The 27,740-nt window shown below is 36.6% G+C and overlaps 1 long non-coding RNA gene across 1 annotated transcript; it reads right to left on the minus strand.

Annotated features, from left to right (window-relative positions):
• Positions 1–5,642: 5,642 nt before the first annotated feature.
• LOC134697080 (uncharacterized) lies at positions 5,643–27,329 on the minus strand. Its single transcript, XR_010103065.1, has 2 exons — positions 26,792–27,329; positions 5,643–5,865 (listed from the first exon to the last, which is right to left on the minus strand). It is a non-coding gene; the product is annotated as an uncharacterized LOC134697080 (long non-coding RNA).
• Positions 27,330–27,740: the final 411 nt, after the last annotated feature.

Raw genomic sequence — 27,740 nt, forward strand, 5'->3', positions numbered from 1 at the left:
GTTTGATGAAATCAAACCAAAAAAAAGTTTAGTTTTGAACAATTCACTTGGAAACTCAACATATACCCTCACGACACTTACCAAAGAGGAAATCCTGGATAGTCATAGGTCTGTTCTTTGTTCCTTTGGTATTTCAACCAAAGATGAAGAACTTGATCTTCCATCACTGTATTGGATACCTAAACTACATAAGTGTCCTTACAAACAACGGTATATTTCTGGGTCTTCCAAGTGCTCCACGAAACCCCTTTCTAAATTATTAACATCTATTTTATCAGCAATCAAAGACGGGCTTCAAAGTTATTGTGAAACTGCCTATTTTAGAGATGGCGTGAATCAGATGTGGATACTTAAAAATTCCAAAGATCTTTTAGAGTACATACAATCTAACTCTCTTTCTTCTTGTAACAGTATTAAAACATTTGACTTTTCTTCTCTTTACACAAGTATTCCACATTCCAAACTAAAAGACAAATTGAAAGAGTTGGTATTACTTTGCTTTATAAAAAAGAATGGCCAACGTAGATACAAGTATCTTGTCTTAGGGAGGGATAAATCCTACTTTGTAAAGAATCACTCTAATTCAAACAAAAAATTCTCTGAAACCGATATTATCAAGATGCTTGATTTCTTGATTGACAAAATATTTGTTACGTTCGGAGGACGTGTTTTTCAACAGACTGTCGGCATCCCAATGGGAACAAACTGTGCCCCTCTACTTGCTGACTTGTTTCTTTATTATTATGAGGCTGACTTCATGCAGGAACTTCTAAGGAAAAAAGATAAGAAGTTAGCAATATCCTTAACTCTACTTTCCGCTATATAGATGACGTTCTTTCACTAAACAATTCAAAATTTGGTGACTATGTGGAACGCATCTATCCCATAGAATTGGAGATAAAGGATACTACAGATACAGTTAAGTCGGCTTCACATCTTGACTTACATTTAGAAATTGACAATGAGGGTCGGTTGAAGACAAAACTTTACGACAAAAGAGATGATTTCAGCTTTCCAATTGTGAACTTTCCATTTCTAAGTAGCAACATTCCAGCAGCACCTACATACGGGGTATATATCTCCCAATTGATGCGATATTCCCGTCCAATTACAATTAACAATTATGATATGGCATTACAGTACACATATGATGGTAATTTTAAAAGTATAATATAGATTTGTATTAACTTTTAAATTCTGATACTGTACCGTGTATTTGAATTTTTTATTGAATTAGGAAAAGCATTCCACACTTTTGGTCAGTGTACGAGAAACTAGACTTATACAACTATGTATTTAGTTTTGGAATAAAATTATCTGAGGATGAAAATCTCGTATTATATTTTTTGGTTTGTATAAGCTGAGACTGGACATATATTCTAGAGCTAATCCATGTCATTAGTAATGATTTGTGATAAAAAGTATTCTTTCTGTGATTGGCACAATGTTACATTCGTGAAATAATTCTCTTGAAGGTTAGGTGTAATCATGTTAGTCTCAGTAAAATTATTCTTGCTGCCCTTTTTTCAGTTTTAGTAAACTAATAGAAAGTTATTACAGTTTTTCCATATTGAACAACAATAATCTAAGTGAGATAAAACGTAAGCGTTATAGTACATTTGTCTAGCTTTGTGATTTAGATATTTCTTTATCCCTTTTAGTTGTAGCAGAGGGGGTCGGTGACGACACCTTCCGGGACGTGTAGCGGCCAGTACTTCGCCCCTATTCGACCATTGGGATACCTGATATCAGATTATGGCTGAACAACAGACAATGAATCAAACGAAACTATATTTTATTCACAAAAGTACAATAATTGCATGTATTAAACAAAGTCGGATATAAACAGAAGTCAGAAAACTTTCTAAACTGAAGTTTAAAAATAGAGTAATTTCAAAGGTAAAATGAAAATGAAGTGTTCCCAGAGTGAGTCTTAAAAGTAAAGTAATTTGCTTCGCGTTGTGTTTTAAAGGGGCGCTAGCTGTCAAATTCATGGTCACCAATTTGACTCAAATTCTCACATTTGATTAATAACAATGTAAAACATTTATCCAATTTATCAAACGTTTAAAATAAACAGTTTACGGAGCATGGGGTACATGATATAAAGGTTCGTTTCGTGTGTATCAAAATCCAGATGCCATCTAATTAACTATCGATTTGACCTCAGATGACCATATAAGCGATGTAAACACAAATAAAGATATGAATAGGTTAAACCAGCACGTGCAATTGGATTTTTATAGGTCTGTTTGATTTGAATTTATAGATTAAAAATATAAGTTTCTTATTGTTTTTAACCGTATAAGAATGATTTATGTGGATCGAATTAGTAATCAAATGATTTACCGTAGTTTCACTTTCATTGTTGACATTTTGTTTCTTTAAATAACCAGTTCACGTACAATGCATGCGTTGTCAGTCTCTAGCTAGGGGGTTAAATTGAGTTCACATGAATATCGGTTAGAATGATGATGACGTACTCACTTGCAAGTGAATCCGTCAAAAATTATGTATAATCGCTTATTTCAACAAAATTAAAGCAAATTGATTGCTAAAAGCAAATTATTATTTCATTATTCCAATTCAATTATAAATGATTAATCTAAAAAAAATCATCCTTTATTTTTGTATATATATCGTAGCTAGTGCTCCTTTAAAGTAGTGAAATTTGCACCATAAAGGGGTGATTAACTCTGGCGAACTGCACCGAAGTGGTGGGTAACTCTAAACTCGAGTGAACTGATACAGTCCGGCGAGTATTTGGAGGCCTGTGCAAGGCCGACTCAGACTGAATATCAAATGATGTTCTAAACTTGTCATTAAACCGGGTAACTTTAAATGAAACGGTACTGAAGAAAAGTTGAATTAATAAATATTCATAAAACATTATAAAAACATAGAAAGTTAAATACTAAAACAGTTAAAATAACAATCTTTACTTTTATCTTACTATGTTTAAATCAAATTAAACTTAAAATAAACATTTAAATACTAAATAATTAATCTGTCCAAATTAAGGGGAATTAACCTAGGTACATCAAGGCACATCTATTACATTCCTCCCCCCTTAGGACAAATATTAAAGAAATTAATATTTGGGGGAAAAACATTTAAAATAGATGTGTTGAAAACAATAGACAATATAAAACAATGCAAACAAAATGTCAATTAATGTCACAAAAATGTCAAATAAACACACGGCCCAACCATCGGGAAAGTTCCACACGGTATAAACGTCCAGGAATAGGCGGTAAACACAGTTTATAAAGTACAATAATCCATAGCATATATATCCAACGGTTAATGGACACAGCATATGTACTGCATTCCACAAATAGTCCTTCAAACGGAAACGGAATGTTAATACGGCTAATCTGCATGGTTCAAGTTGTACCAGGTATAGTCCACCAATTGTTGATCTCACAAAAAACACTCTTAACATGTGTTTTCGGGTTCTTAAAGTCTATCGTTGTACCAGGTTTAGTCCACCATTGTAGATCTCACAGAATCACGTTAAACATGTGATCCCGGGTTCAAGATGATAAAACGTTGTACCAAAAGTAAGAAAGGTGTTCTCGATACAAGAACGGCTTACTTTATCAGCTGGTTGTCATCACACATAAACTAACTGCCACTCAATAGATTTCTGCCATGACTTTAAAAAGTCACAAAAGGAATACCATAACCCAATGAAACAAATTTATAACAATAAAATTTGTTCAGAGAGGTTAAAAATCCAAATAAATGAGCAAACTCATAAATAAAACTATTCCAACAAGAAACTAAGCCACAATCTAAACAAACCAACATCTAAAGAAAACACAATCTAATCAAACAACGTTTTTGAGGGTGGTTTCGATAACAAAACCGGCTCATTAACGTGACCAAGAAAAACAACAAATCCAAAAACTTTGAAACCATACCTACTAAACAATAATATAAAATGACAAAATAAGTAAAATACAAAATATACAAATTAAAACAAATAAAACATATTATATAAAAACTTTAACTAGCTTATCCTTCCAACAAGAGAAGTCATCCATGCTAGAAATCAAATAATCAGATAAAGAACTTTGCAAATCAGATGGAAATAAACTTTGAACTTTTTTGACGACTTTGCATGATTTTTTCACATTCTTATGAACTGAAGAAGAAACTTGTTTTTCTGGTTCAACAACATGAACAGATGTGACACTTTTACAAACTTTATTGGGACAATTAGCTCTGATATGTCCAACTACCAAACAATTAAAACATTTTTTGACCTTTAACTTCCTATAAACAATCTTCTTAAGAACGTTGACAATTTGATCAAAACCAGACTTCAAACAACTAAAATCTAAACTTTCTTCACTTTCCTAATTTCACATTCAACAGGTTCAACTGTCAACTTAAAAGACTCAAACTCTGTAGCCAAAAATATAGCATCATCAAAAGTTGCAGGATGCTTAAAACGAACAAACTCTCTCATTTCCTTCTCTAATTTGTCAATGAAAATGTCCATACCATAAGGTTCCATACTATGGAAATTATCTGGATATGCACGATGGCATAAAAGTTTTAATCTATGTCCAAAATCAAACACAGATTCATCTGGCAAAATTGTACAATTTTTCAATTGAAATTTATAAAAAAGTATCCTTTCCTTAGGATTATAACGTTGCATTAACAACCTTTTCAAAAAACTGTAGCTTAATTTTGCAACTGAACAGGAGCAAGAAGACGTAAAATAGTTCGTGCTTTTTCTCTTAAATTTATTACTAAATTACTGAATTAATAAATATTCATAAAACATTATAAAAACATAGAAAGTTAAATACTAAAAAGAAGAAGAACGAAGTTTAAGTATATTTAGGGACTTCCGGTAGCATGGCGATTGCATGAAGCGGTGTTTTTCTACTCTCCGCCTTTTTATTGAAAAACCAGTTAGTAAATGTATGTGAGTTATGGGAAGGTCGTAAACTAAAAACAATAGATGATCCACAAAAACTCTAGCAAGTTTTTAATGACATAAACCTGATATAAAAGTCTTTAATTGTTACAAACATTATCTTGGAAATATTATTCGAGTGGACCGAACTTCGTTATTCGTGAAAACAGAGGTCAGTGGTCGGAGTCAGAATCGATAATCGTTACTTAAAGTACATTTTGACGGAAATATACGGAGACAACTGATAACCATGGACCCCAGGGAACAAGAAAGGTATGAGACCTTAAAAAAAATGTACGAATCTAAATCTGTGTCCGAATGCTTTGCAAGTTTGCACCTCAAATTAGAGGGGGATGTTGAATTTCTGAAAACAGAGGTCAAGGTACTAAGGGACAATGTAGAAAACCTTGAATCTCATGCTAAACTCATGGATGACAGTATTAAAGACATACATAACACACTCCTTCCTGATATTGAGGAAAAAATATCAACAGAAGAAAAAAAAGACTAAAGCTCGAGTATTGGGGCAGAAAATGGAACCTGGTGGTAAGTGGTGTGAGAGGAACCCCCTTGGCCGAGATGCCTAAAGCAACTGATTTGTATGTCCGACACTTCTTTGAAAAAACTTTAGAAATACCCAAGGAGCGCATCGAAAAATGCTGTTCCAGGCCGTGCATAGGCTACCAGGAAAAGAGGGAGACAAAGAGAAGAGAAAGATTATTGTGCGCTTTAATAGTCTGATAGATCAAGACGAAGTTCTGGCCGCTGGGATGAAGCTACAACGTGGAAGTGGGTATAGTGTTGTGCCCGATGTGCCGCCGTCTGTTGCCAAACTTCGATTTAATCTTTTAAATGAAAGACGTGCACTGTCTTCATCTGAACAGAGGTAAGTCCATCTTGTATACATTAAAGAGTATCCGTTTGTCATGCTGAAAAAGAAGAGATCATCATAGACCTTTCAGCAGACCTTCTCATGTAAAATAAATAACTTTTTATAACTGATTTAAACAAAACAATATTTAAACAAATTGCATTGGAACACTCACAGTAACTTTCTGTTTATTATTATTGTATTTTATTACTACGTTCCTGTTTTTTGGGTTTCTTTTTTTTTTTTTTTACATTGTGTATTCTAAAACTCTCTCTAATTGTTCGGGTTTTTTTTCTTTCTTTTTTTTTTTTTTTACATTGTGTATTCTAAAACTCTCTCTAATTGTTCGGTTTTTTTTTCTATGTTGATAAATTTATGTCCCGGCTCATCCGCACATGGCTAATTTGCATATTAGATTAATCAGGTGGGCATGCGCAACTTAAACAGGATGTTTTGGCTCATGATACAGACAAAAACACGGAGAATAATAAAACCCTCTCTAAACTAAAGAAATACATAATATGTGCCTTTCAATAGTACTTAGGTAAACTTTATTCAAAATATACACCCTTATTGAACTCGTCTAGTAAGTGTTAATAGTTTATTAAGTTTTAAATGTGGTCAGACTTAATTACTAGCTGTCCATCATATAAAACGCACATGGCTATAATTCCTCATACTGTCTACTTTTATGTAAAGAACCCCACATATAAATAGAATGTCTCTTAACAGTTGTTCAAAACTGTATCACCTTTAAAAAACAACAAACCAACCTGAGAGACATGTCATTCTCAAATAAAAGCAGAATTATCTGTTTCAGCAAAAAGGGGCACCCCAGACAACAATAATAAACAGTTGAACTTCTGACCCTCAAAATTAAAAACATTACAAAACTTGAAATGGGAAAAGACTTGCAGAGATTTGCACCATAATCTTTTTTCTTAGAGGTATAAGGAAAGGGGAAAACAATTATTTTTGTTTTTGTTTTTTAGCTCACCTGGCCTAAAAGGCCATGTGAGCTTTTCTTATCACTTGACGTCTGTCGTCGTCGTTAACAATTTTTCAAACATCTTCTCCTCTGAAACTTTTGAATGGATTTGAATGAAACTTAGCATGATTGTTCCCTAGAGTATCCTGCACAAAGTGTGCGCTTCGATTTTTGATCCGTCAAAAAACATGGCCACCGTTACTTAAAATAGAACATAGGGGTCAAATGCAGTTTTTGGCCTATATCTCAAAAACGAAAACATTTAGAGCAAATCTGACATGGGTTAAAATGTTCATTAGGTCCAGATCTATCAGCCCTGAAATTTTCAGATGAATCAAACAAACCATTGTTGGGTTGCTGCCACTTAATTGGTAATTTTAAGGAAATTTTGCAGTTTTTAGTCATTATCTTGAATATTATTATAGATAAAGATAAACTGTAATCAGCAAAAATGATCAGCAAAGTAAGATCTACTAATAAGTAGGTGGTGATTGGAATTTACCACAAAAATGATATGGATACTTTAAACTATTTGCATAAAAATAATCCTAAAGCTCAAAAAAAGGTTAATGAAATGATGTCAGAAGTAGATCTGGTTGATGTTTATAAGGAATTATACCCAGAGAAAAAGAGGTTTTCCTGGAGAGGACCTAACAAGAAGCAGGCAAGACTGGATTACTTCCTTGTCTCATCTGATTTTCAACCACTGATAACCTTGTGTGATATTGGTGTTGCATATAGGTCTGATCACTCACCCGTATCTCTGTCCATTCAATTTAATACAAATGAAAAAGGCAAAGGGACATGGAAATTTAACAATGCTTTATTATATGACAAAGAATTTATTACTAATACTAAAACTTGTATTGCTGATTGTATTGATCAATATAAAATAGTTGATTCTGAAAATAGGGAAGAAATAGAATTTTCCATTTCCGACCAACTGTTTTGGGAAACTTTAAAACTGATGATACGAGGAAAAACAATCTCTTATTCATCTTTTAAAAAGAAAGAATGCAGTAGGGAAGAACAAGAACTAGAAAGTCAATTGAACAATTTGAACAATAATGAAAATATCAATGATAAAAGGGAAGAAATTACACGTATTGAACTTCAGTTAAGGTCGTTAAGAGAATCTAGAATAAAAGGGGCAATAATGAGAGCAAAAGCTAAATGGCAAATTGAAGGGGAGAGAAGTACAAAATATTTCTGTAATCTAGAGAAAAGAAATTATATTGACAAAGTAATATAAAAAATAACTTTAGATAATGGTGAATGTATCACTGATCAAGCAAAAATTCGTGCGGAACAAAAGTTATATTATGAGAATCTATATTCATCTAAGAAAACACTTATAAATAATACACACAGAGCTAATTTCTTTTCTCTTGAAAACCCATTTATCAAAATTCTCTCTGATGAACAAAATATTTATTTAGAGGGTGGAACTAAAAAGCTCAGAAATTCATAATGCATTAAAAAATATGAAAAATGGAAAATCTCCTGGTCTGGATGGTTTTACAACTGAGTTTTATAAAAAAATTTGGCACGACATGCGTTCTTTCAAAGAATCATTTCATGAAGGTAAATAATCAATTTCACAAACACAAGGTGTTATCACCTGTCTACCCAAAGATGGTAAACCAAAACATTTTCTAAAAAACTGGCGACATATCTCACTGCTTAATGTAGACTATAAAATAGTATCAACATGTATTGCAAATAGAATTAAAAAAGTCCTTGATCACCTGATTAGTGAAACTCAAACTGGCTTTATGAAAGGCAGATATATTGGTGAGTGTACAAGACTTATATATGACCTCTTGAAAAAAGTAGATGACGAAGATATTCCTGGCTTGCTTGTCTTGTTGGACTTTGAAAAAGCCTTCGACTCTCTTGAGTGGAACTGTATATGTGAAACCTTGAAATTTCTAGGTTTTGGGGACACAATAGTGAAATGGTTCATAACCCTTTAAAAGTACAATTCAAAATAATGGCTATCTATCTGATTTTTTTGTAATAGAGAGGGGGGTATGACAAGGGGATCCATTGTCTCCCTATCTTTTTATTTTATGTTTGGAACTGCTTATAGTGCATCAATAAAATATGACAACAACATTAATGGTATAAAGATTAAGAATTCTGAATTTTTACTCAGTCAGTATGCTGATGATTCGACTTTGATCCTGGATGATAGTGAAGAATCTCTCAACAGTGCTCTAAATAAGATAGACTTGTTTTACTCATGCTCTGGTTTGAAGGCTAATTTTGAAAAAACCCAAGTTATATGGATTGGGGCAAAAAGGGGCTGTGGTGAGGAGCTTAACACAAATAAAACAATGATATGGAACCATTCAGGAAATTTCAAACTCCTAGGCATTCAATATTGTTTGTCAAAAGTTGATATATATGTGTTGATAATTATTTAGAAAAAAATTCAAAAAGTTAAAAATCTTTTAAGTGACTGGTCATTTAGAAATATTACTATATATGGGAAAATTGTAGTTGTGAAAACTCTCGCCCTACCAATTCTAATTCAATGTTTTACTGTTTTACCAGATCCCTCAAGAAATATATTAAAGCAGTTACAAGCTATGCTATACAGATTTGTGTGGGATGGTAAAGGGGACAAAATTAAAAGAAATATACTTATCTCAAATTACAAGGATGGTGGTGTAAAAATGTTAAGTTATATCTTTATGTTAATGGACCCTTTTTCAAAATTGTCGTATTAATGTAAAAGTAATAGACACTTTGTTTTCTCTTGCAGGTACACACTCAGAAGACCTGGGATCCAGACAGCGCCCGTGGATTACAGCCTCAAAAAAAGTTAAGTTATATCTTTATGTTAATGGACCCTTTTCCAAAATTGTCGTATTAATGTGAAAGTAACAGACACTTTGTTTTCTCTTGAAGGTACCCACTCAGAAGACCTGGGATCCAGACAGCGCCCGTGGATTACAGCCTCAAAAAAAGTTAAGTTATATCTTTATGTTAATGGACCCTTTTCCAAAATTGTCGTATTAATGTGAAAGTAACAGACACTTTGTTTTCTCTTGCAGGTACCCACTCAGAAGACCTGGGATCCAGACAGCGCCCGTGGATTACAGCCTCAAAAAAAGTTAAGTTTTATCTTTATGTTAATGGACCCTTTTCCAAAATTGTCGTATTAATGTGAAAGTAACAGACACTTTGTTTTCTCTTGCAGGTACCCACTCAGAAGACCTGGGATCCAGACAGCGCCCGTGGATTACAGCCTCAAAAAAAGTTAAGTTATATCTTTATGTTAATGGACCCTTTTCCAAAATTGTCAAATTAATGTGAAAGTAACAGACACTTTGTTTTCTCTTGCAGGTACCCACTCAGAAGACCTGGGATCCAGACAGCGCCCGTGGATTACAGCCTCAAAAAAAGTTAAGTTATATCTTTATGTTAATGGACTCTTTTCCAAAATTGTCAAATTAATGTGAAAGTAACAGACACTTTGTTTTCTCTTGCAGGTACCCACTCAGAAGACCTGGGATCCAGACAGCGCCCGTGGATTACAGCCTCAAAAAAAGTTAAGTTATATCTTTATGTTAATGGACCCTTTTCCAAAATTGTCGTATTAATGTGAAAGTAACAGACACTTTGTTTTCTCTTGCAGGTACCCACTCAGAAGACCTGGGATCCAGATAGCGCCCGTGGATTACAGCCTCAAAAAAAGTTAAGTTATATCTTTATGTTAATGGACCCTTTTCCAAAATTGTCGTATTAATGTGAAAGTAACAGACACTTTGTTTTCTCTTGCAGGTACCCACTCAGAAGACCTGGGATCCAGACAGCGCCCGTGGATTCCAGCCTAAAAAAAAGTTAAGTTATATCTTTATGTTAATGGACCCTTTTCCAAAATTGTCGTATTAATGTGAAAGTAACAGACTTTGTTTTCTCTTGCAGGTACCCACTCAGAAGACCTGGGATCCAGACAGCGCCCGTGGATTCCAGCCTCAAAAAAAGTTTAGTTATATCTTTATGTTAATGGACCCTTTTCCAAAATTGTCGTATTAATGTGAAAGTAACAGACACTTTGTTTTCTCTTGCAGGTACCCACTCAGAAGACCTGGGATCCAGACAGCGCCCGTGGATTACAGCCTCAAAAAAAGTTAAGTTATATCTTTATGTTAATGGACCCTTTTCCAAAATTGTCGTATTAATGTGAAAGTAACAGACACTTTGTTTTCTCTTGCAGGTACCCACTCAGAAGACCTGGGATCCAGACAGCGCCCGTGGATTACAGCCTCAAAAAAAGTTAAGTTATATCTTTATGTTAATGGACCCTTTTCCAAAATTGTCGTATTAATGTGAAAGTAACAGACACTTTGTTTTCTCTTGCAGGTACCCACTCAGAAGACCTGGGATCCAGACAGCGCCCGTGGATTCCAGCCTCAAAAAAAGTTAAGTTATATCTTATATCTTTAAGTTAATGGACCCTTTTCCAAAATTGTCGTATTAATGTGAAAGTAACAGACACTTTGTTTTCTCTTGCAGGTACACACTCAGAAGACCTGGGATCCAGACAGCGCCCGTGGATTACAGCCTCAAAAAAAGTTAAGTTATATCTTTATGTTAATGGACCCTTTTCCAAAATTGTCGTATTAATGTGAAAGTAACAGACACTTTGTTTTCTCTTGCAGGTACACACTCAGAAGACCTGGGATCCAGACAGCGCCCGTGGATTACAGCCTCAAAAAAAGTTAAGTTATATCTTTATGTTAATGGACCCTTTTCCAAAATTGTCGTATTAATGTGAAAGTAACAGACACTTTGTTTTCTCTTGCAGGTACCCACTCAGAAGACCTGGGATCCAGACAGCGCCCGTGGATTACAGCCTCAAAAAAAGTTAAGTTATATCTTTATGTTAATGGACCCTTTTCCAAAATTGTCGTATTAATGTGAAAGTAACAGACACTTTGTTTTCTCTTGCAGGTACCCACTCAGAAGACCTGGGATCCAGACAGCGCCCGTGGATTACAGCCTCAAAAAAAGTTAAGTTATATCTTTATGTTAATGGACCCTTTTCCAAAATTGTCGTATTAATGTGAAAGTAACAGACACTTTGTTTTCTCTTGCAGGTACCCACTCAGAAGACCTGGGATCCAGACAGCGCCCGTGGATTACAGCCTCAAAAAAAGTTAAGTTATATCTTTATGTTAATGGACCCTTTTCCAAAATTGTCGTATTAATGTGAAAGTAACAGACACTTTGTTTTCTCTTGCAGGTACCCACTCAGAAGACCTGGGATCCAGACAGCGCCCGTGGATTACAGCCTCAAAAAAAGTTAAGTTATATCTTTATGTTAATGGACCCTTTTCCAAAATTGTCGTATTAATGTGAAAGTAACAGACACTTTGTTTTCTCTTGCAGGTACCCACTCAGAAGACCTGGGATCCAGACAGCGCCCGTGGATTCCAGCCTCAAAAAAAGTTAAGTTATATCTTTATGTTAATGGACCCTTTTCCAAAATTGTCGTATTAATGTGAAAGTAACAGACACTTTGTTTTCTCTTGCAGGTACCCACTCAGAAGACCTGGGATCCAGACAGCACCCGTGGATTACAGCCTCAAAAAAGTTAAGTTATATCTTTATGTTAATGGACCCTTTTCCAAAATTGTCGTATTAATGTGAAAGTAACAGACACTTTGTTTTCTCTTGCAGGTACCCACTCAGAAGACCTGGGATCCAGACAGCGCCCGTGGATTCCAGCCTCAAAAAAAGTTAAGTTATATCTTTATGTTAATGGACCCTTTTCCAAAATTGTCGTATTAATGTGAAAGTAACAGACACTTTGTTTTCTCTTGCAGGTACCCACTCAGAAGACCTGGGATCCAGACAGCGCCCGTGGATTACAGCCTCAAAAAAAGTTAAGTTATATCTTTATGTTAATGGACCCTTTTCCAAAATTGTCGTATTAATGTGAAAGTAACAGACACTTTGTTTTCTCTTGCAGGTACCCACTCAGAAGACCTGGGATCCAGACAGCGCCCGTGGATTACAGCCTCAAAAAAAGTTAAGTTATATCTTTATGTTAATGGACCCTTTTCCAAAATTGTCGTATTAATGTGAAAGTAACAGACACTTTGTTTTCTCTTGCAGGTACCCACTCAGAAGACCTGGGATCCAGACAGCGCCCGTGGATTACAGCCTCAAAAAAAGTTAAGTTATACTTTATGTTAATGGACCCTTTTCCAAAATTGTCGTATTAATGTGAAAGTAACAGACACTTTGTTTTCTCTTGCAGGTACCCACTCAGAAGACCTGGGATCCAGACAGCGCCCGTGGATTACAGCCTCAAAAAAAGTTAAGTTATATCTTTATGTTAATGGACCCTTTTCCAAAATTGTCGTATTAATGTGAAAGTAACAGACACTTTGTTTTCTCTTGCAGGTACCCACTCAGAAGACCTGGGATCCAGACAGCGCCCGTGGATTACAGCCTCAAAAAAAGTTAAGTTATATCTTTATGTTAATGGACCCTTTTCCAAAATTGTCGTATTAATGTGAAAGTAACAGACACTTTGTTTTCTCTTGCAGGTACCCACTCAGAAGACCTGGGATCCAGACAGCGCCCGTGGATTCCAGCCTCAAAAAAAGTTAAGTTATATCTTTATGTTAATGGACCCTTTTCCAAAATTGTCGTATTAATGTGAAAGTAACAGACACTTTGTTTTCTCTTGCAGGTACCCACTCAGAAGACCTGGGATCCAGACAGCACCCGTGGATTACAGCCTCAAAAAAGTTAAGTTATATCTTTATGTTAATGGACCCTTTTCCAAAATTGTCGTATTAATGTGAAAGTAACAGACACTTTGTTTTCTCTTGCAGGTACCCACTCAGAAGACCTGGGATCCAGACAGCGCCCGTGGATTCCAGCCTCAAAAAAAGTTAAGTTATATCTTTATGTTAATGGACCCTTTTCCAAAATTGTCGTATTAATGTGAAAGTAACAGACACTTTGTTTTCTCTTGCAGGTACCCACTCAGAAGACCTGGGATCCAGACAGCGCCCGTGGATTCCAGCCTCAAAAAAAGTTAAGTTATATCTTTATGTTAATGGACCCTTTTCCAAAATTGTCGTATTAATGTGAAAGTAACAGACACTTTGTTTTCTCTTGCAGGTACCCACTCAGAAGACCTGGGATCCAGACAGCGCCCGTGGATTACAGCCTCAAAAAAAGTTAAGTTATATCTTTATGTTAATGGACCCTTTTCCAAAATTGTCGTATTAATGTGAAAGTAACAGACACTTTGTTTTCTCTTGCAGGTACCCACTCAGAAGACCTGGGATCCAGACAGCGCCCGTGGATTACAGCCTCAAAAAAAGTTAAGTTATATCTTTATGTTAATGGACCCTTTTCCAAAATTGTCGTATTAATGTGAAAGTAACACACTTTGTTTTCTCTTGCAGGTACCCACTCAGAAGACCTGGGATCCAGACAGCGCCCGTGGATTACAGCCTCAAAAAAAGTTAAGTTATATCTTTATGTTAATGGACCCTTTTCCAAAATTGTCGTATTAATGTGAAAGTAACAGACACTTTGTTTTCTCTTGCAGGTACCCACTCAGAAGACCTGGGATCCAGACAGCGCCCATGGATTACAGCCTCAAAAAAAGTTAAGTTATATCTTTATGTTAATGGACCCTTTTCCAAAATTGTTGTATTAATGTGAAAGTAACAGACACTTTGTTTTCTCTTGCAGGTACCCACTCAGAAGACCTGGGATCCAGACAGCGCCCGTGGATTACAGCCTCAAAAAAAGTTAAGTTATATCTTTATGTTAATGGACCCTTTTCCAAAATTGTCGTATTAATGTGAAAGTAACAGACACTTTGTTTTCTCTTGCAGGTACCCACTCAGAAGACCTGGGATCCAGACAGCGCCCGTGGATTACAGCCTCAAAAAAAGTTAAGTTATATCTTTATGTTAATGGACCCTTTTCCAAAATTGTCGTATTAATGTGAAAGTAACAGACACTTTGTTTTCTCTTGCAGGTACCCACTCAGAAGACCTGGGATCCAGACAGCGCCCGTGGATTACAGCCTCAAAAAAAGTTAAGTTATATCTTTATGTTAATGGACCCTTTTCCAAAATTGTCGTATTAATGTGAAAGTAACAGACACTTTGTTTTCTCTTGCAGGTACCCACTCAGAAGACCTGGGATCCAGACAGCGCCCGTGGATTACAGCCTCAAAAAAAGTTAAGTTATATCTTTATGTTAATGGACCCTTTTCCAAAATTGTCGTATTAATGTGAAAGTAACAGACACTTTGTTTTCTCTTGCAGGTACCCACTCAGAAGACCTGGGATCCAGACAGCGCCCGTGGATTACAGCCTCAAAAAAAGTTAAGTTATATCTTTATGTTAATGGACCCTTTTCCAAAATTGTCGTATTAATGTGAAAGTAACAGACACTTTGTTTTCTCTTGCAGGTACCCACTCAGAAGACCTGGGATCCAGACAGCGCCCGTGGATTACAGCCTCAAAAAAAGTTAAGTTATATCTTTATGTTAATGGACCCTTTTCCAAAATTGTCGTATTAATGTGAAAGTAACAGACACTTTGTTTTCTCTTGCAGGTACCCACTCAGAAGACCTGGGATCCAGACAGCGCCCGTGGATTCCAGCCTCAAAAAAAGTTAAGTTATATCTTTATGTTAATGGACCCTTTTCCAAAATTGTCGTATTAATGTGAAAGTAACAGACACTTTGTTTTCTCTTGCAGGTACCCACTCAGAAGACCTGGGATCCAGACAGCGCCCGTGGATTACAGCCTCAAAAAAAGTTAAGTTATATCTTTATGTTAATGGACCCTTTTCCAAAATTGTCGTATTAATGTGAAAGTAACAGACACTTTGTTTTCTCTTGCAGGTACCCACTCAGAAGACCTGGGATCCAGACAGCGCCCGTGGATTACAGCCTCAAAAAAAGTTAAGTTATATCTTTATGTTAATGGACCCTTTTCCAAAATTGTCGTATTAATGTGAAAGTAACAGACACTTTGTTTTCTCTTGCAGGTACCCACTCAGAAGACCTGGGATCCAGACAGCGCCCGTGGATTACAGCCTCAAAAAAAGTTAAGTTATATCTTTATGTTAATGGACCCTTTTCCAAAATTGTCGTATTAATGTGAAAGTAACAGACACTTTGTTTTCTCTTGCAGGTACCCACTCAGAAGACCTGGGATCCAGACAGCGCCCGTGGATTACAGCCTCAAAAAAAGTTAAGTTATATCTTTATGTTAATGGACCCTTTTCCAAAATTGTCGTATTAATGTGAAAGTAACAGACACTTTGTTTTCTCTTGCAGGTACCCACTCAGAAGACCTGGGATCCAGACAGCGCCCGTGGATTACAGCCTCAAAAAAAGTTAAGTTTATATATCTTTATGTTAATGGACCCTTTTCCAAAATTGTCGTATTAATGTGAAAGTAACAGACACTTTGTTTTCTCTTGCAGGTACCCACTCAGAAGACCTGGGATCCAGACAGCGCCCGTGGATTACAGCCTCAAAAAAAGTTAAGTTATATCTTTATGTTAATGGACCCTTTTCCAAAATTGTCGTATTAATGTGAAAGTAACAGACACTTTGTTTTCTCTTGCAGGTACCCACTCAGAAGACCTGGGATCCAGACAGCGCCCGTGGATTACAGCCTCAAAAAAAGTTAAGTTATATCTTTATGTTAATGGACCCTTTTCCAAAATTGTCGTATTAATGTGAAAGTAACAGACTTTGTTTTCTCTTGCAGGTACCCACTCAGAAGACCTGGGATCCAGACAGCGCCCGTGGATTCCAGCCTCAAAAAAAGTTAAGTTATATCTTTATGTTAATGGACCCTTTTCCAAAATTGTCGTATTAATGTGAAAGTAACAGACACTTTGTTTTCTCTTGCAGGTACCCACTCAGAAGACCTGGGATCCAGACAGCGCCCGTGGATTACAGCCTCAAAAAAAGTTAAGTTATATCTTTATGTTAATGGACCCTTTTCCAAAATTGTCGTATTAATGTGAAAGTAACAGACACTTTGTTTTCTCTTGCAGGTACCCACTCAGAAGACCTGGGATCCAGACAGCGCCCGTGGATTACAGCCTCAAAAAAAGTTAAGTTATATCTTTATGTTAATGGACCCTTTTCCAAAATTGTCGTATTAATGTGAAAGTAACAGACACTTTGTTTTCTCTTGCAGGTACCCACTCAGAAGACCTGGGATCCAGACAGCGCCCGTGGATTCCAGCCTAAAAAAAAGTTAAGTTATATCTTTATGTTAATGGACCCTTTTCCAAAATTGTCGTATTAATGTGAAAGTAACAGACACTTTGTTTTCTCTTGCAGGTACCCACTCAGAAGACCTGGGATCCAGACAGCGCCCGTGGATTCCAGCCTCAAAAAAAGTTAAGTTATATCTTTATGTTAATGGACCCTTTTCCAAAATTGTCGTATTAATGTGAAAGTAACAGACACTTTGTTTTCTCTTGCAGGTACCCACTCAGAAGACCTGGGATCCAGACAGCGCCCGTGGATTACAGCCTCAAAAAAAGTTAAGTTATATCTTTATGTTAATGGACCCTTTTCCAAAATTGTCGTATTAATGTGAAAGTAACAGACACTTTGTTTTCTCTTGCAGGTACCCACTCAGAAGACCTGGGATCCAGACAGCGCCCGTGGATTACAGCCTCAAAAAAAGTTAAGTTATATCTTTATGTTAATGGACCCTTTTCCAAAATTGTCGTATTAATGTGAAAGTAACAGACACTTTGTTTTCTCTTGCAGGTACCCACTCAGAAGACCTGGGATCCAGACAGCGCCCGTGGATTCCAGCCTCAAAAAAAGTTAAGTTATATCTTATATCTTTAAGTTAATGGACCCTTTTCCAAAATTGTCGTATTAATGTGAAAGTAACAGACACTTTGTTTTCTCTTGCAGGTACACACTCAGAAGACCTGGGATCCAGACAGCGCCCGTGGATTACAGCCTCAAAAAAAGTTAAGTTATATCTTTATGTTAATGGACCCTTTTCCAAAATTGTCGTATTAATGTGAAAGTAACAGACACTTTGTTTTCTCTTGCAGGTACACACTCAGAAGACCTGGGATCCAGACAGCGCCCGTGGATTACAGCCTCAAAAAAAGTTAAGTTATATCTTTATGTTAATGGACCCTTTTCCAAAATTGTCGTATTAATGTGAAAGTAACAGACACTTTGTTTTCTCTTGCAGGTACCCACTCAGAAGACCTGGGATCCAGACAGCGCCCGTGGATTACAGCCTCAAAAAAAGTTAAGTTATATCTTTATGTTAATGGACCCTTTTCCAAAATTGTCGTATTAATGTGAAAGTAACAGACACTTTGTTTTCTCTTGCAGGTACCCACTCAGAAGACCTGGGATCCAGACAGCGCCCGTGGATTACAGCCTCAAAAAAAGTTAAGTTATATCTTTATGTTAATGGACCCTTTTCCAAAATTGTCGTATTAATGTGAAAGTAACAGACACTTTGTTTTCTCTTGCAGGTACCCACTCAGAAGACCTGGGATCCAGACAGCGCCCGTGGATTACAGCCTCAAAAAAAGTTAAGTTATATCTTTATGTTAATGGACCCTTTTCCAAAATTGTCGTATTAATGTGAAAGTAACAGACACTTTGTTTTCTCTTGCAGGTACCCACTCAGAAGACCTGGGATCCAGACAGCGCCCGTGGATTACAGCCTCAAAAAAAGTTAAGTTATATCTTTATGTTAATGGACCCTTTTCCAAAATTGTCGTATTAATGTGAAAGTAACAGACACTTTGTTTTCTCTTGCAGGTACCCACTCAGAAGACCTGGGATCCAGACAGCGCCCGTGGATTACAGCCTCAAAAAAAGTTAAGTTATATCTTTATGTTAATGGACCCTTTTCCAAAATTGTCGTATTAATGTGAAAGTAACAGACACTTTGTTTTCTCTTGCAGGTACACACTCAGAAGACCTGGGATCCAGACAGCGCCCGTGGATTACAGCCTCAAAAAAAGTTAAGTTATACTTTATGTTAATGGACCCTTTTCCAAAATTGTCGTATTAATGTGAAAGTAACAGACACTTTGTTTTCTCTTGCAGGTACCCACTCAGAAGACCTGGGATCCAGACAGCGCCCGTGGATTACAGCCTCAAAAAAAGTTAAGTTATATCTTTATGTTAATGGACCCTTTTCCAAAATTGTCGTATTAATGTGAAAGTAACAGACACTTTGTTTTCTCTTGCAGGTACCCACTCAGAAGACCTGGGATCCAGACAGCGCCCGTGGATTCCAGCCTCAAAAAAAGTTAAGTTATATCTTTATGTTAATGGACCCTTTTCCAAAATTGTCGTATTAATGTGAAAGTAACAGACACTTTGTTTTCTCTTGCAGGTACCCACTCAGAAGACCTGGGATCCAGACAGCGCCCGTGGATTCCAGCCTCAAAAAAAGTTAAGTTATATCTTTATGTTAATGGACCCTTTTCCAAAATTGTCGTATTAATGTGAAAGTAACAGACACTTTGTTTTCTCTTGCAGGTACCCACTCAGAAGACCTGGGATCCAGACAGCGCCCGTGGATTACAGCCTCAAAAAAAGTTAAGTTATATCTTTATGTTAATGGACCCTTTTCCAAAATTGTCGTATTAATGTGAAAGTAACAGACACTTTGTTTTCTCTTGCAGGTACCCACTCAGAAGACCTGGGATCCAGACAGCGCCCGTGGATTACAGCCTCAAAAAAAGTTAAGTTATATCTTTATGTTAATGGACCCTTTTCCAAAATTGTCGTATTAATGTGAAAGTAACAGACACTTTGTTTTCTCTTGCAGGTACCCACTCAGAAGACCTGGGATCCAGACAGCGCCCATGGATTACAGCCTCAAAAAAAGTTAAGTTATATCTTTATGTTAATGGACCCTTTTCCAAAATTGTTGTATTAATGTGAAAGTAACAGACACTTTGTTTTCTCTTGCAGGTACCCACTCAGAAGACCTGGGATCCAGACAGCGCCCGTGGATTACAGCCTCAAAAAAAGTTAAGTTATATCTTTATGTTAATGGACCCTTTTCCAAAATTGTCGTATTAATGTGAAAGTAACAGACACTTTGTTTTCTCTTGCAGGTACCCACTCAGAAGACCTGGGATCCAGACAGCGCCCGTGGATTACAGCCTCAAAAAAAGTTAAGTTATATCTTTATGTTAATGGACCCTTTTCCAAAATTGTCGTATTAATGTGAAAGTAACAGACACTTTGTTTTCTCTTGCAGGTACCCACTCAGAAGACCTGGGATCCAGACAGCGCCCGTGGATTACAGCCTCAAAAAAAGTTAAGTTATATCTTTATGTTAATGGACCCTTTTCCAAAATTGTCGTATTAATGTGAAAGTAACAGACACTTTGTTTTCTCTTGCAGGTACCCACTCAGAAGACCTGGGATCCAGACAGCGCCCGTGGATTACAGCCTCAAAAAAAGTTAAGTTATATCTTTATGTTAATGGACCCTTTTCCAAAATTGTCGTATTAATGTGAAAGTAACAGACACTTTGTTTTCTCTTGCAGGTACCCACTCAGAAGACCTGGGATCCAGACAGCGCCCGTGGATTACAGCCTCAAAAAAAGTTAAGTTATATCTTTATGTTAATGGACCCTTTTCCAAAATTGTCGTATTAATGTGAAAGTAACAGACACTTTGTTTTCTCTTGCAGGTACCCACTCAGAAGACCTGGGATCCAGACAGCGCCCGTGGATTACAGCCTCAAAAAAAGTTAAGTTATATCTTTATGTTAATGGACCCTTTTCCAAAATTGTCGTATTAATGTGAAAGTAACAGACACTTTGTTTTCTCTTGCAGGTACCCACTCAGAAGACCTGGGATCCAGACAGCGCCCGTGGATTACAGCCTCAAAAAAAGTTAAGTTATATCTTTATGTTAATGGACCCTTTTCCAAAATTGTCGTATTAATGTGAAAGTAACAGACACTTTGTTTTCTCTTGCAGGTACCCACTCAGAAGACCTGGGATCCAGACAGCGCCCGTGGATTACAGCCTCAAAAAAAGTTAAGTTATATCTTTATGTTAATGGACCCTTTTCCAAAATTGTCGTATTAATGTGAAAGTAACAGACACTTTGTTTTCTCTTGCAGGTACCCACTCAGAAGACCTGGGATCCAGACAGCGCCCGTGGATTACAGCCTCAAAAAAAGTTAAGTTATATCTTTATGTTAATGGACCCTTTTCCAAAATTGTCGTATTAATGTGAAAGTAACAGACACTTTGTTTTCTCTTGCAGGTACCCACTCAGAAGACCTGGGATCCAGACAGCGCCCGTGGATTACAGCCTCAAAAAAAGTTAAGTTATATCTTTATGTTAATGGACCCTTTTCCAAAATTGTCGTATTAATGTGAAAGTAACAGACACTTTGTTTTCTCTTGCAGGTACCCACTCAGAAGACCTGGGATCCAGACAGCGCCCGTGGATTACAGCCTCAAAAAAAGTTAAGTTATATCTTTATGTTAATGGACCCTTTTCCAAAATTGTCGTATTAATGTGAAAGTAACAGACACTTTGTTTTCTCTTGCAGGTACCCACTCAGAAGACCTGGGATCCAGACAGCGCCCGTGGATTACAGCCTCAAAAAAAGTTAAGTTATATCTTTATGTTAATGGACCCTTTTCCAAAATTGTCGTATTAATGTGAAAGTAACAGACACTTTGTTTTCTCTTGCAGGTACCCACTCAGAAGACCTGGGATCCAGACAGCGCCCGTGGATTACAGCCTCAAAAAAAGTTAAGTTTATATCTTTATGTTAATGGACCCTTTTCCAAAATTGTCGTATTAATGTGAAAGTAACAGACACTTTGTTTTCTCTTGCAGGTACCCACTCAGAAGACCTGGGATCCAGACAGCGCCCGTGGATTACAGCCTCAAAAAAAGTTAAGTTATATCTTTATGTTAATGGACCCTTTTCCAAAATTGTCGTATTAATGTGAAAGTAACAGACACTTTGTTTTCTCTTGCAGGTACCCACTCAGAAGACCTGGGATCCAGACAGCGCCCGTGGATTACAGCCTCAAAAAAAGTTAAGTTATATCTTTATGTTAATGGACCCTTTTCCAAAATTGTCGTATTAATGTGAAAGTAACAGACACTTTGTTTTCTCTTGCAGGTACCCACTCAGAAGACCTGGGATCCAGACAGCGCCCGTGGATTACAGCCTCAAAAAAAGTTAAGTTATATCTTTATGTTAATGGACCCTTTTCCAAAATTGTCGTATTAATGTGAAAGTAACAGACACTTTGTTTTCTCTTGCAGGTACCCACTCAGAAGACCTGGGATCCAGACAGCGCCCGTGGATTACAGCCTCAAAAAAAGTTAAGTTATATATCTTTATGTTAATGGACCCTTTTCCAAAATTGTCGTATTAATGTGAAAGTAACAGACACTTTGTTTTCTCTTGCAGGTACCCACTCAGAAGACCTGGGATCCAGACAGCGCCCGTGGATTACAGCCTCAAAAAAAGTTAAGTTATATCTTTATGTTAATGGACCCTTTTCCAAAATTGTCGTATTAATGTGAAAGTAACAGACACTTTGTTTTCTCTTGCAGGTACCCACTCAGAAGACCTGGGATCCAGACAGCGCCCGTGGATTACAGCCTCAAAAAAAGTTAAGTTATATCTTTATGTTAATGGACCCTTTTCCAAAATTGTCGTATTAATGTGAAAGTAACAGACACTTTGTTTTCTCTTGCAGGTACCCACTCAGAAGACCTGGGATCCAGACAGCGCCCGTGGATTACAGCCTCAAAAAAAGTTAAGTTATATCTTTATGTTAATGGACCCTTTTCCAAAATTGTCGTATTAATGTGAAAGTAACAGACACTTTGTTTTCTCTTGCAGGTACCCACTCAGAAGACCTGGGATCCAGACAGCGCCCGTGGATTACAGCCTCAAAAAAAGTTAAGTTATATCTTTATGTTAATGGACCCTTTTCCAAAATTGTCGTATTAATGTGAAAGTAACAGACACTTTGTTTTCTCTTGCAGGTACCCACTCAGAAGACCTGGGATCCAGACAGCGCCCGTGGATTACAGCCTCAAAAAAAGTTAAGTTATATCTTTATGTTAATGGACCCTTTTCCAAAATTGTCGTATTAATGTGAAAGTAACAGACACTTTGTTTTCTCTTGCAGGTACCCACTCAGAAGACCTGGGATCCAGACAGCGCCCGTGGATTACAGCCTCAAAAAAAGTTAAGTTATATCTTTATGTTAATGGACCCTTTTCCAAAATTGTCGTATTAATGTGAAAGTAACAGACACTTTGTTTTCTCTTGCAGGTACCCACTCAGAAGACCTGGGATCCAGACAGCGCCCGTGGATTACAGCCTCAAAAAAAGTTAAGTTATATATCTTTATGTTAATGGACCCTTTTCCAAAATTGTCGTATTAATGTGAAAGTAACAGACACTTTGTTTTCTCTTGCAGGTACCCACTCAGAAGACCTGGGATCCAGACAGCGCCCGTGGATTACAGCCTCAAAAAAAGTTAAGTTATATCTTTATGTTAATGGACCCTTTTCCAAAATTGTCGTATTAATGTGAAAGTAACAGACACTTTGTTTTCTCTTGCAGGTACCCACTCAGAAGACCTGGGATCCAGACAGCGCCCGTGGATTACAGCCTCAAAAAAAGTTAAGTTATATCTTTATGTTAATGGACCCTTTTCCAAAATTGTCGTATTAATGTGAAAGTAACAGACACTTTGTTTTCTCTTGCAGGTACCCACTCAGAAGACCTGGGATCCAGACAGCGCCCGTGGATTACAGCCTCAAAAAAAGTTAAGTTATATCTTTATGTTAATGGACCCTTTTCCAAAATTGTCGTATTAATGTGAAAGTAACAGACACTTTGTTTTCTCTTGCAGGTACCCACTCAGAAGACCTGGGATCCAGACAGCGCCCGTGGATTACAGCCTCAAAAAAAGTTAAGTTATATCTTTATGTTAATGGACCCTTTTCCAAAATTGTCGTATTAATGTGAAAGTAACAGACACTTTGTTTTCTCTTGCAGGTACCCACTCAGAAGACCTGGGATCCAGACAGCGCCCGTGGATTACAGCCTCAAAAAAAGTTAAGTTATATCTTTATGTTAATGGACCCTTTTCCAAAATTGTCGTATTAATGTGAAAGTAACAGACACTTTGTTTTCTCTTGCAGGTACCCACTCAGAAGACCTGGGATCCAGACAGCGCCCGTGGATTACAGCCTCAAAAAAAGTTAAGTTATATCTTTATGTTAATGGACCCTTTTCCAAAATTGTCGTATTAATGTGAAAGTAACAGACACTTTGTTTTCTCTTGCAGGTACCCACTCAGAAGACCTGGGATCCAGACAGCGCCCGTGGATTACAGCCTCAAAAAAAGTTAAGTTATATCTTTATGTTAATGGACCCTTTTCCAAAATTGTCGTATTAATGTGAAAGTAACAGACACTTTGTTTTCTCTTGCAGGTACCCACTCAGAAGACCTGGGATCCAGACAGCGCCCGTGGATTACAGCCTCAAAAAAAGTTAAGTTTATATATCTTTATGTTAATGGACCCTTTTCCAAAATTGTCGTATTAATGTGAAAGTAACAGACACTTTGTTTTCTCTTGCAGGTACCCACTCAGAAGACCTGGGATCCAGACAGCGCCCGTGGATTACAGCCTCAAAAAAAGTTAAGTTATATCTTTATGTTAATGGACCCTTTTCCAAAATTGTCGTATTAATGTGAAAGTAACAGACACTTTGTTTTCTCTTGCAGGTACCCACTCAGAAGACCTGGGATCCAGACAGCGCCCGTGGATTACAGCCTCAAAAAAAGTTAAGTTATATCTTTATGTTAATGGACCCTTTTCCAAAATTGTCGTATTAATGTGAAAGTAACAGACACTTTGTTTTCTCTTGCAGGTACCCACTCAGAAGACCTGGGATCCAGACAGCGCCCGTGGATTACAGCCTCAAAAAAAGTTAAGTTATATCTTTATGTTAATGGACCCTTTTCCAAAATTGTCGTATTAATGTGAAAGTAACAGACACTTTGTTTTCTCTTGCAGGTACCCACTCAGAAGACCTGGGATCCAGACAGCGCCCGTGGATTACAGCCTCAAAAAAAGTTAAGTTTATATATCTTTATGTTAATGGACCCTTTTCCAAAATTGTCGTATTAATGTGAAAGTAACAGACACTTTGTTTTCTCTTGCAGGTACCCACTCAGAAGACCTGGGATCCAGACAGCGCCCGTGGATTACAGCCTCAAAAAAAGTTAAGTTATATCTTTATGTTAATGGACCCTTTTCCAAAATTGTCGTATTAATGTGAAAGTAACAGACACTTTGTTTTCTCTTGCAGGTACCCACTCAGAAGACCTGGGATCCAGACAGCGCCCGTGGATTACAGCCTCAAAAAAAGTTAAGTTATATCTTTATGTTAATGGACCCTTTTCCAAAATTGTCGTATTAATGTGAAAGTAACAGACACTTTGTTTTCTCTTGCAGGTACCCACTCAGAAGACCTGGGATCCAGACAGCGCCCGTGGATTACAGCCTCAAAAAAAGTTAAGTTATATCTTTATGTTAATGGACCCTTTTCCAAAATTGTCGTATTAATGTGAAAGTAACAGACACTTTGTTTTCTCTTGCAGGTACCCACTCAGAAGACCTGGGATCCAGACAGCGCCCGTGGATTACAGCCTCAAAAAAAGTTAAGTTATATCTTTATGTTAATGGACCCTTTTCCAAAATTGTCGTATTAATGTGAAAGTAACAGACACTTTGTTTTCTCTTGCAGGTACCCACTCAGAAGACCTGGGATCCAGACAGCGCCCGTGGATTACAGCCTCAAAAAAAGTTAAGTTATATCTTTATGTTAATGGACCCTTTTCCAAAATTGTCGTATTAATGTGAAAGTAACAGACACTTTGTTTTCTCTTGCAGGTACCCACTCAGAAGACCTGGGATCCAGACAGCGCCCGTGGATTACAGCCTCAAAAAAAGTTAAGTTATATCTTTATGTTAATGGACCCTTTTCCAAAATTGTCGTATTAATGTGATGGTAACAGACACTTTGTTTTCTCTTGCAGGTACCCACTCAGAAGACCTGGGATCCAGACAGCGCCCGTGGATTACAGCCTCAAAAAAAGTTAAGTTATATCTCTGTTATAGGAAGTCTTTTGTTTACAATGACCTTATAATTTTATCCAAAAGTACAGAAGGTCTTCAAAATAACTTAAATGACTTATCAAATTACTGTGAAAAATGGCAGTTATGTCAATGTATGTCTAAATAATTAAAAAAACAAAAACAAAGATCATTGAACAAAAACCTACAAAACTGGAACCATACATTGTAAGGTTCAATGATGAAAAAAAAATGATAACATTACTGAGTATAAATTTCTGGGCACTCTGATAAAAAATAATGGAAATCTATAAAATGCAAGTTTAACAGATTAGCCAAAAATAGCTAGGAAAGCTCTGTTTTCATTAAAAACCCATGCAGCCTTTTTTGGAAATTTCCCTTTTAATGTATCCTGTAATCATTTTGATTCTCTTATAAAACCAATTTTAACATATAATGCTGAAATATCATACATGGATACATATCAATCTTATTATAGAGCAAAAGGCAGATTATATAGATAATTTCCAATATTTGGATAAGACTTCCTTTGAAAAGGTTCATGTCAATTTCCTTATAATTGTATGCAAATCAAATTGCTCAACGTGTGCAGTTTGGTAGTTCATATGTGCCCACAAAAATCTAACATAATGCTCATATGTGCAATTCAAACCTCATGTGAACTTTTACCATGTTAGTTTTGTACTTTGAAAGTTTGTCCATTCTTCTAATCATTCACCTTGTAAGAAATAAAACTTAAAAGACAAGAAACTAATAGCCGAGGACTGCATTTTAAAGTATAATATTTATAAAACTCACCATTATTAGCTGCTATAACAATATCATCTTTGTAATCCACAATGAAATCGAATATAGCTGAACACACATTTGATTTAATCCACAATGAAATCAAATATAGCTGAACATACATTTGATTTTAATCCACAATGAAATCGAATATAGCTGAACACACATTTGATTTTAATCCACAATGAAATCTAATATATATCTGAACTCATATTTGATTTTAATCCACAATGAATCGAATATGATAGCTGAACACACCTTTGATTTTAATCCACAATGAAATTGATTATAGTTGAACACACATTTTATTTTAATTCACAATGAAATCGAATATAGCTGAGCACACATTTGATTTTAATCCACAATGAAATCTAATATATTTCTGAACTCATATTTGATTTTAATCCACAATGAATCGAATATGATAGCTGAACACACATTTGATTTTAATCCACAATGAAATTGATTATAGTTGAACACACATTTGATTTTAATCCACAATGAAATTGAATATATCTGAACACACATTTGATTTTAATCCATAATGAAATCGAATACAGCTGAACACACATTTGATTTTAATCCACAATATGAAATATAATATATATCTGAACTCATATTTGATTTTAATTCACAATGAATCGAATATAGCTGAACACATATTTGATTTTAATCCACAATGAAATCGAATATATTGGAACACACATTTGATTTTAATCCACAATGAAATCGAATGTAGCTGAACACTCATTTGATTTTAATCCACAATGAAATTGAATATATCGAAACACACATTTGATTTTAATCCACACTAGTTTGAAGCGTTACCCAATCACTAATAACCGCATCACTTTCTTCGTTTCTTTAGGCACAAGATACTTCCATTGACTTTATCCATTTTGAAACACAAAATGCATGTAAAGGTATTTACTGAAAATATTGAGAATAGTCTGCAGGCTGA

Source organism: Mytilus trossulus, chromosome 14, assembly GCF_036588685.1.
Source record: "Mytilus trossulus isolate FHL-02 chromosome 14, PNRI_Mtr1.1.1.hap1, whole genome shotgun sequence".
Lineage (NCBI taxonomy): Eukaryota > Metazoa > Mollusca > Bivalvia > Mytilida > Mytilidae > Mytilus > Mytilus trossulus.